This window comes from Crocodylus siamensis, chromosome 3 (assembly GCF_052110815.1).
Source record: "Crocodylus siamensis isolate JL-2025a chromosome 3, ASM5211081v1, whole genome shotgun sequence".
NCBI lineage: Eukaryota > Metazoa > Chordata > Crocodylia > Crocodylidae > Crocodylus > Crocodylus siamensis.
Window position 1 is genome coordinate 33,132,543 of NC_143397.1, and position 17,068 is coordinate 33,149,610.

The following is a 17,068-nucleotide window of genomic DNA, read 5'->3' on the forward strand; positions in this document are numbered from 1 at the left end:
GAACAAGGAACTCCAAAGAGCGTGCCAACTGGAATGTTGAACAGCACAAATTCCGTTGTCTCTGCACATATTTCAGACAGTCTAACACCTTGCTTTCCCCTAAGGAAAAACTGGTAATCCATGAGTGAGATATTTTTTGTCTTCTGCAAGTCACAAGCAGCAAGATTCCACGTGCTGGAACACTAGACCATATAGACTACACTGTTAATGTCAGTTAGGTCCCTGAAGGCATTCCCACTAGGAGCCTTTCAAAAGTACTAAGTCAGGTAGGAAATCAATGGAAGTTTGATGCCTTTGATGGACACAGAGGCTGGTGACAGACATAGAAAAGGAAAAGCGGAAGAGGTGGTGTGTTAGTTCGACCCAGCTCTGTGACATCCATATAGATCAGGAGCTTCAGTGGAGTGCTTTGACCCTTTTATCTAATAGCTGATTCAGTTAGCTGTTAAATTAAAGACCCAAAAAAACCCCACTGAAGCACCCAATCTATATAGATGTCAGGTCAGCTGGATCCAACTAACACAATGCCTTTTCTGGGCATGCACTGTGCTTGGTGTGGGGGTGCACCAAGTTTTAAAATAAAGCATTGTTTGGGGATGAGGGTTCTATCTGTAAGTAGTCTTTGGGCCAAAGCTTAAGTGATTTCTAAAGCACCTGATTCCATTCCCAATTCTGCACAAGTCAGAGAGTGATCCAAGTCAACCCTGCTCCGAGGCACTTAGATTTGTCTTGAAACATCTCTGGATACCTAGATTTGTACCACTGTGCATGCTTAGAAGTAATTCAAATGAATCACTCCCATCTAAGAGCTATTGTGATACAAAATAAGGTTCACAGAAGTCCCCAATTCCTTGGGCAGGATTGGGGCATGCCTAGTGATTTCCCTGAGACAACCATGCATCTTGATACAGGACAATAGCTATTGATAAATGTGGACAAAAAATGCAATTCAGCAGGAGAGGGAGAGCATTAGTTGGACCCAGTTCTGCGGCATCTATATAGATTGGGCTCTTCAGTGGGGCTTTTTTGTGCTTTTATCTAAAGCTAATTAAATCGGCTATTGGATAAAAGCACCAAAAAAGCTTTGCCCAATCTATACAGACAGTCAGCAAGCCAGGTCAAACTAACACATTGCCTTTTCTGGGCATATGCTGAGCACAGCACAGGGGCAGGCCAAATTTAAAGTAAAGCACTGTTTTGTTTTATGTCTCTAAGCAGCCAGTGAGTGTGGTGGGTGGTTATCTTTATCCTACCTAGGGGGAAGAACTTGCCCAGGAGGTGAGAAACCTGGGTTCTAGATTCTTATTTTCATGCTTCAAACACTTATCTCCCACTTGCCAAGGAAATGGCCTAAACACATGACTAGGTTAGGTCTACAAGCCAAAACTCATTTTCTGATTTGTCACTAGACTTGGGCAAACGGTAGGCACCATAACCACTTGCATATAAGAGTAAATGAAAGGTGCTGCGCTTCATGCTGAAGTTAATGCTGCTGCTTGTCCATCAGCCATACTGATTCAGTTAGCTAACTAACTATCTCCCTTGTGAGTAATCTGCATTTCAAGATGATGGGAGTACTGCCTAAAGACCCCTCTTCTGTTCCAAGGCAGGATCCATGTTATTAAACCACCTTTCACTTAGTCCCACATCTTCCCTCTTGGCTGCATGCTTAACTAAGCTTTTCAAAGGCCTTGAACAATGTGCTGAATTAACACATCTAAAAGAGTTTATGCCACAATCAGGTACAGAACCAAAAATCCCTTCCCCTCTTCTGGGCCATGCTCCCACGTATCGTCCTTGCCACATTGTCTGGCTTCAAAAGAATTAAAAAATGCTGTGCTGCACACTGCTGGGAACCAGATGAAGTTTCAAATCCCCTCTGGGTTAGAGGTGCCTAGAATATGGGTCTCCCACTCTTTAGGCAAGTGCCTTAGCCACTAAACTATCAGGATGAAAAGCACTCTTCTGCCTTCCACAGTTTCACTGAGTGGCACAATGTTACCTTTTTCTTCATCTATTATTATTCTGCCACATGTCCACAGTTGGTTTTGATGAAGCCTTTAGTCATGCTCAAACCTTGGCCTCATCCACTTTTCTCCGGTCACTTTCCCAATTTTGTTTTCTGTTTGCTTTTCTATTTGGAACCATTAGAATTACAGGATAAAGTCTTTTAGGAATAAAGATGTTGTTACTGGTAGAAATCCACATATATCATTTAAGCACTTAAAAAAGACCCTTGTTATACTCAAAATCAAATTAAATCCAGGAACTTCCAAGAACTTCCAAGAAAAAAAACAAGTGTAAATACTGAATCATAAATGTCAGAGGGTACTTCTACACAAGATGCTTTATTGCATTAGAGATGATTTATTGCATTAGACTAATGCACAGTAGAGCATCAGCATCTACACATGCATCACCATCTACACAGTTGCATGCACTGTGCAATTACTGCACAGTATATTAGTCTAATGTGCTGTTTCTGTATACCTGTAGATACAAGTACTAGAAAAAGGGTGCATTAACTTATGCACCATACTACATGTGTAAACACTGACTAGAAGCAAATTGGGGATCACAGGGGGCAGGGAGAGCTGACCTGGCTTTGTGGAAGGCTGTCTCCCTGCTCTGTGGAGATTGGGACCCATCCCAATCTCCCCGTGGTTGGCAGGCAGCCAGAACATCTCCCCCTCCGCTCCCATTCAGAGCCAGCCCGGTCTTCTCCCAATTGGGATGGAGCTGCCTGCTGAGCTGGGACAGTTCCCTCCCACCCTCCAGAGCTTGAAGCTAAGACCCTGTGCCCCTTGCCTGCACAGGGCAGGCACCTTGGGGAGCCTGGAGATCCCTCTGGCTGCTGCAGGAGGGGCGGGGGGAGCAGAGCAGGGCAGGAGCAGCCCAGGACTGAACTGCTCTTATTGGGCTCAATTTGCTCCCAGTGGGGCACAGCTACACAAGACACTTAAAGCCCATTGGACTAATTCTACTGCGCAAAAACCATGCTAATACACAGTCAATGAGCCCAGTGAGCATTAAGTTTCACAAAAAAGTGTTCATAAGCATTAATATGCAGTAGTGCCTATTACGGCCCATTAAGTTAGTACCTGTTATTACAGGTACTAAATGGGCGTATCTACATGTCTGCTTTAATGCGCAGTACCCTATTTTACTGTGCATTAAAACATGATGTAAAAAACTGCAATAATGCTAATGCTCAGTAAAATAGGCTGGTCACATAGGAGGCACTAAATTTAATGTGCGTTAGGACGTGTAGACGTGTCCAATACACCATAATTACAATGCATTCATGAACGTGTAGACTTTACGGCCCATAGGGTGATGATTCCAAGTAAGTCATCTGAAGCAATTTGGCTCCCCAGTGCACGCAGCAGCAGACCCAGAAGTGGACCAGAAGCACTTCTGGGTCGGCTGGAGACGACGCGGGGGGGGGCCTTCTTTGGATTCTTTCCAATCTGAACAAGATGATTCCTACAAGCAGCAACACAAGTTTCCCATGAGAAAAATTCTGAATCTGCTCCAATAAATTCTTCCCATTTGCCTCCACCATTTTCAAAACAGCCAGTAAGACTGGCTTTGAAAGCAGCACTCTGGTTCCCAAAGGAAAAGACAGGACAGAAAGGTCCAAATAGATTTTTGAGGTCTTTCTATCATATCTCTTCCTCTAAGAACCAGTGCATCAGTTTTTCAGTGTCTGGAGCATTATAGGCACAGAATGATACCTTCTAGATGCTTTTAGTCTGAGGGACATCATCCAGTTCCATTCTCTGCCCTATTCCCCACTCATTTTCCCCAACCTGTTTCAGGGGCCCTTTTCATAAGGCTAAACTTCAAGAAGTGTGATCTCTTCTAGATTTTGGAGCAATGCAGTAGGGCTGTGCGAAGCTTCAGTCCCTGATTCAATTCGGCTGAGATTTGGCCCAATTTGGTGGCTGAACGTCCGAATCGAATCAGAGGACCCTGTAATCTCTCCAAAGAGAACAATCCCAATAATTCTGTGTTACCAAGAAACTGAATTGACTAAAATCTTCTTAGTATCTGTAGGGCCAAGGCAGCACTGGTTTCTTCATGAGGAAAACCTATCACTTTAACCTCTAATATGGCTACTCATCTAAGACATTGTAGATCAGCAGCCAAATTCTGCACACTAGTGAACACAGTCCCTAGCTCACAGCTTTGAGGTCGAGTGGCTAATTGCATCAGAGAGAGGCTGCTCTAGAAGTGTAAACAAGATCTCTATTAACAATAGAAAAGATTCAACTAAAATAATTTCCTGGCTAAATAAAAGAGATCTTCCATTGGGGGAGAAATGTGTACTTCTGCATCCATCTTGAATGCAGATGAGTAGAATACCCGCTGAATGGAAACAAGGCAGATTTTTCAGTGATCTTGTAAAAGTCTGGCTCTTCTCAGCAATCCATTCACCTGAGCAAGGGTAGCTGGGGGGCTCTAGGAACATTTATGAAAGGCACCAACAAAGGAATATGTCCCTTCTTTGGAACCTTAACTTATTTATGACACGATCACTGTAAGCCATTAACCTTTTATTTATTTGTCTTCTAAGATATTTCTTCCAACTCGAAAAGGTGGAGATATGCAAGTTTTCATTCTGTAAAATTTTCTACAAGGATAAAGTTTTAGTGAGACTTTATCCTAAATTATTATTGAAAAGTGGTATCACTTATCTGAAACAGGTAATGTATCTCCCAATTCTCTTTCCAAAGCTGTATAATCTTAAAGATGAAGGGAGGCCATATGTAGGATATACACAAGACATTCTCATTTTATATTGACAGAACTCTCTGAGGACCTCTTGTATCCTATGTGGAAAAGGAACAGGCAAGTTTAATCAGCCTGAAGAATTTTCACTATTTCCTTGTGCATCCAGACTTAAGACCTAGCAAATGTAACATCTGAAAACAGAATTGTTGCTCATCCCATTAGAGCCTATCCTACTGGCCTTCAGGAATGTTCTGATCATGCATGTTGCAAAGCAGCCGCACATTCCTTGGTTCATATACTTGCTTTACATCATGTGAACCTTTAAATAGGCAAAGCTGATGCAAATTTCAGAATGACAATTCAATGATTATTTAAATAGACTCCACATTACCCTCACTGAAAAAATGCTCCTTGGGAATTACCTAAAGGGAAATATATGCATGTACAGTCATTCAGGAAAGAACTAATTACTTGCCTGTACAGGAATGGGAATGCTTCAAGATGTCATGATCCGCCTTCCTTTCATGCTAACATAGGGTGTTTTTACACATGCTTCAGGAGTGGGGGAGGGGTCAGCTGGCAAGTCAGTCAGCAACACAGAAGTCCTTGACTTCAGAAAAGCCAACTTTGACAAGCTCAAGAGGCTAGTCGGTCAGGCCCTCAGGGACCATGACCCCAGGGTGATGGGAGTTCAATAAGAGTGGTTGCTCCTCAAGGAAGCGATCCTCAATGCACAAGCTAAATCTATTCCAACACGGAGGAAAGGCAGCAAGAAGGCACAGCAGCCCCCCTGGCTCTCCAGGGACCTAGCGGACCTCCTGTGGCTTAAAAGGAAAGCCTAAAAGGAAAGCCTACAAAGGATGGAGGATGGGATTCACCTCCACGGAGGATTACTCCGCGCTGGTCCGGTCCTGCAGGAAGCAAACCAGGAAAGCCAAGGCTGCAACTGAACTCCAACTAGCTTCAGGCATCAAGGACAACAAAAAGTCCTTTTTCAGATATGTGGGGAGCCGGAGGAAACGCAAGGGCAACGTTGGACCCCTGCTAAACCAGATGGGGCAACTGACAACTGACGCCCAGGAAAAAGCCAACCTATTAAATAGATACTTTGCGTCAGTCTTTCATCAGTCCCATGGGACACCCATGCCTGCTATGGGACAGGGAGATCCAGGTGATGTGGATCCCCTACCCTCCATAAATGCTGACCTCGTGAAGGAACATCTTGAGAAGCTGGATACCTTCAAGTCAGCCGGCCCTGACAATCTGCACCCCAGGGTACTCAAGGAGCTGGCGAGCGTCATAGCCCAGCCCCTGGCACGGATCTTTGAAAACTCCTGGCGCTCTGGTGTAGTGCCAGAAGACTGAAAGAAGGCCAATGTGGTGCCGATCTTCAAGAAAGGGAGGAGAGTGGATCCGGCTAACTACAGGCCCATTAGCCTGACTTGTATCCTGGGGAAGATCTTAGAAAAGTTTATTAAGGAGGCCATCCTTGAGGGACTGGCCCAGGCTAACATTCTAAGGGACAGCCAGCACGGGTTTGTTGCGGGTAGGTCTTGTTTGACCAATCTCATTTCCTTCTATGACCAGGTGACCTATCACCTGGACAAGGGAGAAGAGATTGATGTCATATATCTTGACTTCAAAAAAGCTTTTGATCTGGTATCCCATGATCACCTCTTGGCCAAACTGCCCAGTTGTGGCCTTGGCTCCACCACGATCCGCTGGCTGGGAAATTGGCTTCGTGGTCGGACCCAGAGGGTTGTAATTGATGGCAGTCACTCATCATGGTGCCCTGTGACCAGTGGGGTCCCTCAAGGCTCTGTCCTGGGACCCATACTGTTCAACATCTTCATTAACGGTGTGAACATTGGAGTCAGGAGTGGACTGGCCAAGTTCGCCCATGACACCAAACTTTGGGGCAAAGCATCCATGCCAGAAGATAGGCGGGTGATCCAGGCTGACCTGGACAAGCTCAGCAAATGGGTAGACGAGAACCTGATGGTGTTTAACACCAAAAAATGCAAGGTTCTCCACCTTGGGAGGAAAAACCTGCAGCACCCTTATAGGCTCGGCAGTGCTACGTTGGTTAGCACTACAGAAGAAAAGGACTTGGGGGTCATCATTGACCACAAGATGAACATGAGCCTCCAGTGCGATGCTGCAGCTAGTAAAGCGACCAAAATGCTGGCGTGCATCCATAGATGCTTCTCGAGCAAATCCCGGGACGTCATTCTCCCCTTGTACTCGGCCTTGGTGAGGCTGCAGCTGGAGTACTGCGTCCAGTTTTGGGCTCCACAATTCAAAAAGGATGTGGAGAAGCTTGAGAGAGTCCAGAGGAGAGCCACGCGCATGATCAGAGGTCAGGAAAACAGATCTTACGATGACAGGCTGAGAGCCATGGGACTCTTTAGCCTGGAAAAGCGTAGGCTCAGCGGGGATCTGATGGCCACCTATAAGTTTATCAAGGGTGACCACCAGGATCTGGGGGAACGTTTGTTCACCAGAGCGCCCCAAGGGATGACGAGGTCGAACGGTCACAAACTCCTGCAAGACCGTTTCAGGCTGGACATAAGGAAGAATTTCTTTACTGTCCGAGCCCCCAAGGTCTGGAACAGTCTGCCAGCGGAGGTGGTTCAAGCACCTACATTGAACACCTTCAAGAGTAAATTGGATGCTTATCTTGCTGGGATCCTATGACCCCAGCTGACTTCCTGCCCTTTGGGCAGGGGGCTGGACTCGATGATCTCCCGAGGTCCCTTCCAGCCCTAATGTCTATGAAATCTATGAAATCTATGAAATATAGACTATTTCATGAGCAGTCCCATTGGCGTGAGGAAGACTGAAGTATTAAGATTGGTGTACTGGAGTTCCTTTGGATCAGTCTTCCTTCTATGTGCTGTTTAGCTCATTTTTCTCACCATGTATTAACCTGATATTGTGCACAACACTTCTAGGTCTGTATACATAGAATCATAGACTCAATGAGTCGGAAGGGACCTAGACAGATCATCTAGTCCGACCCCCTGCCATGGGCAGGAAGGAGCACTGGGATGGCAGGGGTCATAAGACCTTCTTTGCTGAACTTTCCTTAATGCGCCAAAACCAGACTACACAACAACAGCTTCTTCCTACACTTGTGCACAGCCTGGAAAACTGTTTTTAATCCTTCATTGTGTCTACTTTTTCCTCAGACCATTGCTTTCAAGGATACATTGCTTTCAAAAGCTTGTCCAAGTCTATCCCAACCATGCAGTTGGTCCAATAAAAGATATAACCCACAAAAATTCTTGCCTCACATATTTCCTGGACCATAATAGCTGCAGCATCACACCAGCACTACCATGGTTATAAATAGTTATTCCTGCTGAAGAGTCATAGTTTCTATAGCTGGAAGCATAAGCGTCCTTTACAGGAAACTAGAGTTTGGCAAGCAACCTGCCCAAATTTTGCAATATATCATGTTTATGGGAAATTCAGAGAAGAGCTTCTTTGAAATACATTCAAGTTCAGAAACAGATACAGCTCAGAACAATTCTTGAATAAAGCAGAATTAGAAAGTTAGTCCAATCAAATGTCATAGTATACATAGGTCAGCTTCCACCACAAAGTCACTGTTCCAAAAGGATTATAAAATCTTGCCATATGATCTTATGCTGTGATTCTACCTAATTTCCAAAGAACTTCAGTAGGTTTGAGCAAAGTCAGTATTTAATTTCGGGTCCCTCAAGGCCAGAAGTAACGGTATGGTATTTTAATCTGACCTCTTGGATAACACAGGCCATAGATTTCCAGTAGTATATCACATAAGCTCATAACTTCTAGTTAGATTACAGCATTTCTTTTTAAGAAGACATACAATTTTGATTTAAAGATTTCAAACGATGAAGAATCAACCACTTCCCATGGTTAGATGAGTCAGTGATTCAACACCACTGTCTCATTTCCAGTTTGAATTTCTCTAGTTACAACTGCCATCTCATGCCTTAGCCAGCTCATTTAATCATTTATTATCAGAAAACTTTTTCCTGCTTAGATATTTCTAGCATAAGAATCACAGCTAATGATGAGCTAATAAGCTTGGATGGATAGGATAGGAATGAATGACTTAAACCTTAGGTTTTTCCAAACTACCAACAACTTTTATACCTCTCTTTTTAAATTCTTTTTCTAACATTTACAACACACTTCTGAAATGCAGACCTTATAGTGCTGGCAAATATGTTGTTGATGCCACATAAAGAGGTAATACCAGGGCGCATCTGCACATGCACCCAACTGCACACTTGTTACTGCAGTCATCTAATACTTGCTTTAGCAAATACTATGACTGTGCAGTAACCACGGTTACTGAACAGTCCCAGTGGTGCACAGGTCGTTTCCAACCCTACAGTGCTTTTTGCTATTGCACAGTGGTGTTGGCATCATGGTTCATGCCCGCTAATATTATGTTGCCATAGCTCATAGCTATGATGATGTAGCATCTCATGTAGGCACCCCCCAGAAGCCTACTCCCAACCCTATATTTCCCCTTTTATACTCACATTAGCCCCCATAGTCACAGCATAACACAGAGCACGTGTTCATCTTATCTTCAGTCTTCACCCCCAGATTTTCAAAATCTCTGCTTTGCAGGATGTAGTCCCTTATCCACCTGATGAAGAGGGGGAAGAGTGTCTTTGTATGCAGGCTTGCTAACCTAGTGAAGAGGGCTTTAAACTAAGTTCACTGGGGATGGAGACAAAAGCCCAGGGGTAAGTAAAGAGACAGGGAACTTGGATGCAAATCTAGTAAGGAGAGGTAAAAGTGATGCCTTAGCAATGTTTTCAGGCAGAAATAGCCCAATAGATTAGTTTCCAGAATTGTTTATACACTGATGTGAGATGCATGGGAAAGAAGAAGGAAGAATTGGAAATCCTAAAACAATCATGGAATTATGATGTAATTGGACAGGTAGAGGAGGTGTGGCCCTAGATATAAAGGGGAAACACATGTTCTGAGGTGCAGTAATAGAAAGCAGTGATTAGAGTACAAAGCATAGGGAAGGTGGGAGGGGGAAAAAAGGGGGTGCTGCTGGCGGAGGCAAGGTGGGGTAGGGGAGAGAAAAATAAAGGAGCTAATCCGTTGGGAGACAGGCCACCAAACCAGGAGGTAGATGAGGCCTTCTTTAAATAACTAGCAGAAGTTTCTAGATCACACAACCTGGTTCTCACAGGGAATTGTAATCAGTGACATCTGTTGGGAGGGAAACACCAGTGCATAGGAAGTCAAGCAAATTCTTGGAGTGTATTGGGAATAACTTTTTGGTACTGGTGGTGAAAAAGCTGACTAGGGTGGAAGCTCTTCTTAACCTGCTGCTCACAAAGTGGGGGGAACTGGTTGAGAATGTGAAGGTAGAAGGTAACTTGGGTGACAGAGACTATGAAATGATAGGAGTTTAAGATCCTAAGGGGAGGCAGAAGGAGGGACAGCAACAGAATAAAGACAGTGGCCTTCAGAAAAGCAGACTTCAACAAACTGAGGGAACTGATGGGCAGGGTCCTTGGAGAGGCAAGTCTAAGAGAAAAAGGAATCCAGAAGAGCTGGTTGTAGCTTACAGAGGCTGTATTAAGGGCACAAAAGCAAGCTATCCCAATGCAATGGAAGAATGGGAAGTGCAACAGCAGACTAGCCTGGCTAGACAGTGACCTCCTCAATGAGCTTCAGCTCAGAAAGGACTCTACAAAAAGTAGAAATTTGATCATATTACCAGGGAAGAGTGTAAGAACATCACATAGGCATGCAGGGAGAAAATCAGGAAGAACAAGACATGACTTGAAAGGTAACTGGCAAGGGGCAGAAAAGGCAATGAAAATGAGATTCTTCAGGCATGTTCAAGTAAAGAGGAAGACCAAGAAAACTATAGGTCCCTTACTAAATGCAGAAGGCAACCAAAACTCCAGAGGTTCCTAGGGAGTCATTCCCCTCCGCTTGGGGTCAGACCAATTGCCCCATTTGGGGTCAGGAAGAAATTTTACCCCATGGTCAGATTGGTATAGACTGTAAGGGGTTTTTATGCCATTCCCTGTAGCTGAGGACACTGGCCACTGATGTCCCCCTGCTTTATCTGTGGCATGTTAGGGTGCTATGTCTTGTGGTTGTATAACAGAGCTGAGTTTGTAGCTTTAAGTTAGACAAGGATTTGCTTGGAATGGTTTGGATAGAGATGATCCTAGTGCAGGCAGGGGCCCCTGTTGGACTAGATGAAGAACAACAAGAGGGCTGTCACAAGGGGCATTTGCCTTCTATAGCCCTACCGTTCTATGATTCTATTATTCAAGTTACAAATAACGTAGAGAAAGCTGAAGTATTTAATGTCTTGTTTACTTCAGTTTTCACAAATAAGAGCAGCTACCAGATCATGAGTGCAATCAGCAGCAAAGATAAGGAAGCAAACAAACAACTGGAGAACTGAAAGAACAGGTTAGGAATTACTTATAGAGAAACTTAATATTTTCAAGTCATCAAAGCCAGGATACACCCTAGGTTTCTGAAGGAATTAGCTGAAATAACTTTAGAGCTCTATGAATAGTCATCAATGGCTCATCGTGTAGCTGGAAGGAAGCATCAAGTGGAGTTCCTGAAGGATCTGTGCTAAGTCCAGTATTGTTTAATATATTCATTAATGATTTGGGGGGCAGGATCAAGTGCACACTTAGCAAATTTCTATTGAGGATGACACCATGCTGAGTGGAGTTGCAGTGGGTAGGGCTAGGATACAGAATTACCTAAATAGACTGGAGAAATGGTCCAAAAGTAAACAGAATAAATTCAAGAAGACAAGTGCAAAATCCTGCTTTTGGGGCAGAATAACTGCATACACAAATATAGCGGAATGACTGGGTAGGCTGCAGTACTGCAGAAAAGGACCTGGGAGTTGAAGTGCTCTATAAGCTGAATATAAGCCAGCAGGCTTGTGGCAGGGCACCTGCAGTGCCTGCCACTTTAAGGTTTCTAGTTGGCAGTAGAGCAGCCAGCAGGTGGGTGCTAGCCTCATCAAGGGTAGCACATGACCCTAGGAAGACCCTTGGATTGGCTGAGAGAGTGAAGCAGCCTCCATTTTAACCCAGGCCCCCAGAGAGCTAGAAGAAGCAGTCTGCTGCCTTGCACCAAGGAAACAACATTGCCTACTCAAAGTCCCGAACTTGACCAGGAGTTCGCCCGGGAACTGACTGAGGCCGCTTGCTCCAGGACCTTGGTTGTCATGGGTGACTTCAATTACCCGGACATCTCGTGGGAAGATCACTCAGCTAAATCTGAGCGGGCGCAAAGCTTTCTCTTGTGTGTGGATGACCTCTACCTGACTCAAGAAGTCTATGGGCCAACGAGAGGCAAAGCGCTGCTTGACTTGGTACTGGCTACAGGGGACGACCTAATCAGCGACCTAGTGATCGATGGGAAGCTGGGTGACAGCGACCACGAGCTGATCACCTTCACCATCCGCCGTAAAGCTGGCAAGTCAGTCAGCAACACAGAAGTCCTTGACTTCAGAAAAGCCGACTTTGACAAGCTCGAGAGGCTAGTCGGTCAGGCCCTCAGGGACCATGACCCCAGGGAGATGGGAGTTCAAGAAGAGTGGTTGCTTCTCAAGAAAGCGATCCTCAGTGCACAAGCTAAATCTATTCCAACACGGAGGAAAGGCAGCAAGAAGGCACAGCAGCCCCCCTGGCTCTCCAGAGACCTAACAGACCTACTGTGACTAAAAAGGAAAGCCTACAAAGGATGGAGGACGGGATTCACCTCCAAGGAGGATTACTCCGCGCTGGTCCGGTCCTGCAGGGACCAAACCAGGAAAGCCAAGGCTGCAACTAAACTCCAACTAGCTTCAAGCATCAAGGACAACAAAAAGTCCTTTTTCAGATATGTGGGGAGCCGGAGGAAAAGCAACGGCAATGTTGGACCCCTGCTAAACCAGATGGGGCAACTGACAACTGACGCCCAGGAAAAAGCCAACCTATTAAATAGATACTTTGCGTCAGTCTTTCATCAGTCACACAGGATGCCCATGCCTGTTATGGGACAGGGAAATCTGGGTGAGGGGGATCCCCTACCCTCCATAAATGCTGACCTCGTGAAGGAACATCTTGAGAAGCTGGATACCTTCAAGTCAGCTGGCCCTGACAACCTGCACCCCAGGGTACTCAAGGAGCTGGCGAGCATCATGGCCCAGCCCCTGGCACGGATCTTTGAAAACTCCTGGCGCTCTGGTGTAGTGCCAGAAGACTGAAAGAAGGCCAATGTGGTGCCGATCTTCAAGAAAGGGAGGAGAGTGGATCTGGCTAACTACAGGCCCATTAGCCTGACTTCTATCCTGGGGAAGATCTTAGAAAAGTTTATTAAGGAGGCCATCCTTGAGGGACTGGCCCAGGCTAACATTCTAAGGGACAGCCAGCACGGGTTTGTTGCGGGTAGGTCTTGTTTGACCAATCTCATTTCCTTCTATGACCAGGTGACCTATCACCTGGACAAGGGAGAAGAGATTGATGTCATATATCTTGACTTCAAAAAAGCTTTTGATCTGGTATCCCATGATCACCTCTTGGCCAAACTGCCCAGTTGTGGCCTTGGCTCCACCACGATCCGCTGGCTGGGAAATTGGCTTCGTGGTCGGACCCAGAGGGTTGTAATTGATGGCAGTCACTCATCATGGTGCCCTGTGACCAGTGGGGTCCCTCAAGGCTCTGTCCTGGGACCCATACTGTTCAACATCTTCATTAACGGTGTGAACATTGGAGTCAGGAGTGGACTGGCCAAGTTCGCCCATGACACCAAACTTTGGGGCAAAGCATCCATGCCAGAAGATAGGCGGGTGATCCAGGCTGACCTGGACAAGCTCAGCAAATGGGTAGACGAGAACCTGATGGTGTTTAACACCAAAAAATGCAAGGTTCTCCACCTTGGGAGGAAAAACCTGCAGCACCCTTATAGGCTCGGCAGTGCTACGTTGGTTAGCACTACAGAAGAAAAGGACTTGGGGGTCATCATTGACCACAAGATGAACATGAGCCTCCAGTGCGATGCTGCAGCTAGTAAAGCGACCAAAATGCTGGCGTGCATCCATAGATGCTTCTCGAGCAAATCCCGGGACGTCATTCTCCCCTTGTACTCGGCCTTGGTGAGGCTGCAGCTGGAGTACTGCGTCCAGTTTTGGGCTCCACAATTCAAAAAGGATGTGGAGAAGCTTGAGAGAGTCCAGAGGAGAGCCACGCGCATGATCAGAGGTCAGGAAAACAGATCTTACGATGACAGGCTGAGAGCCATGGGACTCTTTAGCCTGGAAAAGCGTAGGCTCAGCGGGGATCTGATGGCCACCTATAAGTTTATCAAGGGTGACCACCAGGATCTGGGGGAACGTTTGTTCACCAGAGCGCCCCAAGGGATGACGAGGTCGAACGGTCACAAACTCCTGCAAGACCGTTTCAGGCTGGACATAAGGAAGAATTTCTTTACTGTCCGAGCCCCCAAGGTCTGGAACAGTCTGCCAGCGGAGGTGGTTCAAGCACCTACATTGAACACCTTCAAGAGTAAATTGGATGCTTATCTTGCTGGGATCCTATGACCCCAGCTGACTTCCTGCCCTTTGGGCAGGGGGCTGGACTCGATGATCTCCCGAGGTCCCTTCCAGCTCTAATGTCTATGAAATCTATTAAATCTACTGGAGCTGCTGATTCAGTAACAACAGGTGGTAAGGGCAAGAGCAAGAGCTTATGGGGATGGCTGCCAGACTCTTGGTCCTGGGTATGGCCCAAAACTGCACCCTGGTGGGGCTCCTAGTTGTGTGGGAGTCCCCAGGAAATGCCAGGCCAGTTACCTCTGTGGCAGAAGGCCACCTCTGTTTCTCCCCAAAAACTCCGCTCTGTGACAGTTTGGTTAGGATGGGACTAGCAGAGGATACACACCCTACCTTATCTCTTTAGTTAACCTGAGCTGGATACATTCCTGAGGGAGGGGGGGAAACCTGCTCCCCCTGTCTATGTGACTGGTATCACATACCTGGGTGAGGGGCTTGCTCCCTGGGAAGCTAGGAACTGCCAGTCTGCCCAGCAGCTAGTGATGTATTTCAAATTGATTGGCTGACAGCCAACAGGTGCTGGCTTCCATTGGACCAGGTAAATGAGGTCACAAGGACCATATAAGTCAAGGACTGCCCAGGAGGAGGTGGCAGCAGCCAGCAGAGCAGAGCAGAGCAGGACCGGACCATCTGAAACTTGGTCTCTCTCAAAACTCATGATCAAGGAACTGCCTGCCTCCAGAGGGAATCTCTACCTGCCTCTGGATGATACTTGCGAGTAAGTTACCTGAGATCTAACTAGATATATAGCTTGTAGTAACTCAGATGCGTGATCAAAGGCTACCCAGCCATGGGAGTTTGCTCTATGAGATTTCTCTGATATTGCTCTACTCTGTACCTTATTCCAATCCTACCCCTTGTAACCAATAAAGTTTTCCTTTGTGCATAGCATGGTAGACTTATTGGGAGTGCGTCTGGATTATGCCTTGGGGTCCCCTTGGTTCAGCTGACTAAGGGAGACAACTACTTGGGATGCTTCCCTCAGTCAGAAGCACAAGTTCTTGAAGTGAATCAAGTGTCCTCAAGGGCTGCTAGGCCTGTGTTTCCCAGGGTGCACAGAGCCAGAATCAAGCCCAGCCCTGGGTGGTGGCAGTGGAACTGGTCCAGGAAGGGGGTCAGCCAGATGTGAGGCACCCCCACAGAGGCACTCAGAGCCTGGAAGGTGGTCGGGTGCAGTGAGGTGGGTGGCTCAACACAGGAGCACCCCCAGTGGCCCACCATAACCTCCCTGGTGAAAGGCAAAGAGGGGTGACTTATAACCCCAGCCCCTGCCTATGGATGGGTTACCAATACTGGAAGGGACTGGGGCCACGCAAGCCTGGTGTTGGGGCTGCCTGAGCACAGTGAAGGGGCCAGGCACAGCAGCAGCCATCTGAGCCCCACAAGATGAAAGATGCCCCCCAGTGCAGGGGGCCAGGCATGGCAGCAGCCACCTGAGCCCCACCAAGTGAAAGACCCCAGCAGCCCGTGAGGGGCCCAGAGTGTGAAGCAGCCCAGTTAAAGATGAGTGGCCCTAGTGAGGGGCAGCATCACTGACTTGCAGAACAGATGTATCAGATGGGTTAATATGGAAATACCAGATGTGACAGAAATATTGGAATTGACAATATGGAAATACTGGATGTGATGTAGAAACAGCTGTGAGGCATGGGACACGTGTAAGGGAAGGTCAGAGTGTGTACTTGGGCCCTTGTTATCAAGAGGTTGAACAATGGGCAGCCTCCTGCCTTAGAAATAATTTTCATATTATTTTCATCAAGATGTGGCAGGTGAGTGAGGTGGGGGTTCAGCCCAGAACAGGCAGGAGGCCAGCACTGAGACCCAGCCCTGAAAGGCCAGCCTGTTGCAAGGCCATTTAAAAAAAAAAAAGCCAAAGCATATTGAGTTGTATTAACAGGAGTGTCTCTTGCAAACCAAGGAAAGTGACTCTTCTCAATTCAGCCTGTTGAGGCATCACTTGGAGTACTGTGTCCAATTTTGGTTCCCACACTTCAAGAAAGAAATGGACAGATTGGAAAGAGCCCAGCAGAGGACTGGGGAGCAAGACTTATGAGGAAAGGTAGAAAGAATCATGGATATTTCACCTGAAGAAGCCTGACTGGAGGGAAAGATTTGGTAATAGTCTTCAAATACCTGAAGGGAGATTATAAAAGGATAGCAATTGGTTTTTCCTCTATGGCTGGAGGGGATATGACTAGGAACAATGGATAAACTATAGCAGAGAAAACTAGGTTGGCAATTAGGAAGAACTTTCTAACTCTAAGGGTGATTAAGCATTAGAACAGGCTACCTAGAGAAGTTGTGGAATCTCCATCTCTGGAAATTTTCAAGAGCGGGTTAGCCAGACACTTGGCTGGGAAGGTTTAGTCAAGGGCAACCCTGCCTTGAGGTTATTTAGTCTAGCCCCTGCTCATCAGGTCACTTCCAGCCCTACTTTCCTATGATCCTATAGGAATGGCTTACATTTTTGATCCCTAAGTTTTTGCTGCTCTGTTTTGTGCTGTTAAAATATGTTTCCCATTATATATCTGAGGCTGTTACATTTTGTTATCTACCAACTTTATAGAATTATAGAGATAGAAGGATCATCTAACCAACTACCCAAAAAAAGGTTCCTGACTGGGAGAAGAGCTGCTTTGCAAGTGCAATTCCTTAACAACTCGGCCATCTCAGCTACCTAAAAGCAGTGTACTTATTTTGCCTACTTTCAAACTGGTCTGCCAA